The sequence below is a fragment of the Epinephelus moara genome, chromosome 10 (assembly GCF_006386435.1).
Source record: "Epinephelus moara isolate mb chromosome 10, YSFRI_EMoa_1.0, whole genome shotgun sequence".
Classification (NCBI taxonomy): Eukaryota; Metazoa; Chordata; class Actinopteri; order Perciformes; family Serranidae; genus Epinephelus; species Epinephelus moara.
The window spans coordinates 29,199,351-29,201,431 of record NC_065515.1 but is presented as its reverse complement, the minus strand read 5'-3'; positions in this window follow the sequence as shown (position 1 = coordinate 29,201,431).

Genomic DNA, 2,081 nt, shown 5'->3' with positions numbered 1-2,081 from the left:
TGTCGCCCACTTACCCACTCACTCACTCCACCTTTCAAACACACTCGCGCAGGCACCCACACACCCTCCACCCTCGACACACACCTTCCACCCCACCCCTTCATTAATACTTTCCTCTCTAAAGCGAAGAAGAAAGCCCTCCAATTATAAGCGACTCCTCAGCAGACGGGCTCAGCGCTGCATTTATTAGGAGCTCATTTGGCTAAGCAGGGCTAAACACAGTGCATCGTGGAGCGGCGGGCGGAGGGGGGGGAGAGGAAGATGCACCCTCTCTCTCTATGTCTCTGTGTGACATTAAAGGGAACATCCCTGTATTCTGTCCTAATCCAAACTGATTTGAGATGGCATAGGGGGTTTGAGAAGCAGCGCTGGATTATTTGTTTATGGTGGGGGGGCTGGAACGCCTCTGCTTCCCCAGATTTACCATCTTATACCGTCTCGCGGCTCTTAATCGCCTCTCTTCCCCCAAACACAACCCATTTACAGTTCAAAGCGGTAGAGCCTATATCTATCGCCGGCTATATTACGATTAGTATTAATATCATCACCATATTCGAGGCTGAGAAGTCTCAGAGGGGAACGAGGGGAGGGGGTGATCACAACAATACTGTTGCTGCCCAAATATGGCGGCTTGCTTTTTGAAAGCATGACCTTAGCGAGGAGACGTCTCTCGCTTTAATCATAACTGCAGCTTTGCTTTGGTTTGGAGGGTTAGAGGTGTTACTCAGCAGTTTCACAGATGGATTTTTTTCCCCCATGTTGGAAATTAGACAAAGTCAGTTCCCTCTCCGCCTTTCATTTTGCACCCAGGAGACCTTGAGGCAGAAAAAGTATGGTAAATAATTTAAAAAGCAGGTGTCTGACAACCTTGACAGTGACACCAACTTTTCTGACTGCGACAGCAGCAGTTTTTTTTTTCTGTCTGAATACCACAGTTCATTTTTATTAGTATCTCAGGGTCACTGTGTGTGTGTGGAATACAGTTGTTTTTCTTTTAGTCTGAGAATCTTGAGTAGGTATAGAGGTTTCCCAGAAGGAAAATACTTTAATTTCTCTGTTACAGAAATGTCTGCAGGTTTGAAAAATATTATACGATAATCACATGTAGAAATATCACCCACCTTTATACTGTGTATTGACATATGCACTTAGGCAACCATAGGCTGTATAACATAATGCCAGTGTGATGTCACCCATTAGTTTGTGGACACTTTGTTTTGGAGCCTCAAGTTTGGCATTTTGGCGGTCACTCATTTGGAGCCAAAAGTGACCATATGCGGATGAGAGGATGGAGCTGTTGAGAGGCGAGGGGTGGATCTGACTCACAGACTGTGGTGACGCCTGGCAGACAGCCTGTCACTCAAAGTGGCCATGCCCTTAATTATGCATAACTTTAAGCCTTAATAAACTGTAAATGGGTATATATAAAAAATGACCACCTTTTAATTACAGGTGTTCAGTACATGACTAAACATTAAATCTTCAATCTAAACTACAATCTAAACCATAAGGGTGAATGACAGATTGAGTAGCTTTTTATGTCGTCTTACTGGGGACTGAGATTGTCACTGTCAGCTCAGCTGTGACATACAGGATGTAAGTGAAGGCTTACTGAGAACTATTGAAACAATCATAATACACTAACTGTTGCAGACTGATGGTTGCTGAGCTATAAATCTTGTATATCGTGCTTGTACAGTTTCTTACTGGACTGGAGGAAAAGCTCAAACCAACAGAGTAAACGACAAACCTTACGTCAGAGTGATATGAATGTTGTGATCGTTTACTGTTGTTCATTAAATGATGATGTGATGTCTTAGCTGAAGTAATGAATGTACTTACTGAACTTAAAGTAAACCAAAACAATGCAGATCTGCAAATTGACTCCTGGTTATCTGGTGGTGAAACGGTATACGATCCCTAGGTAGAAAGTCTTTAAATAGCATTAGGTCTGATGGTGAAGGAGAGATGAATTGTGGGCAGTGTGTAAACACACAGAATTCTCTTCAGCTTCGCACTGTGTCCTATCTGAATGTGAGGCGAGCAAGCTCCTGCAACACACTCAGTTTGATCACATTGTT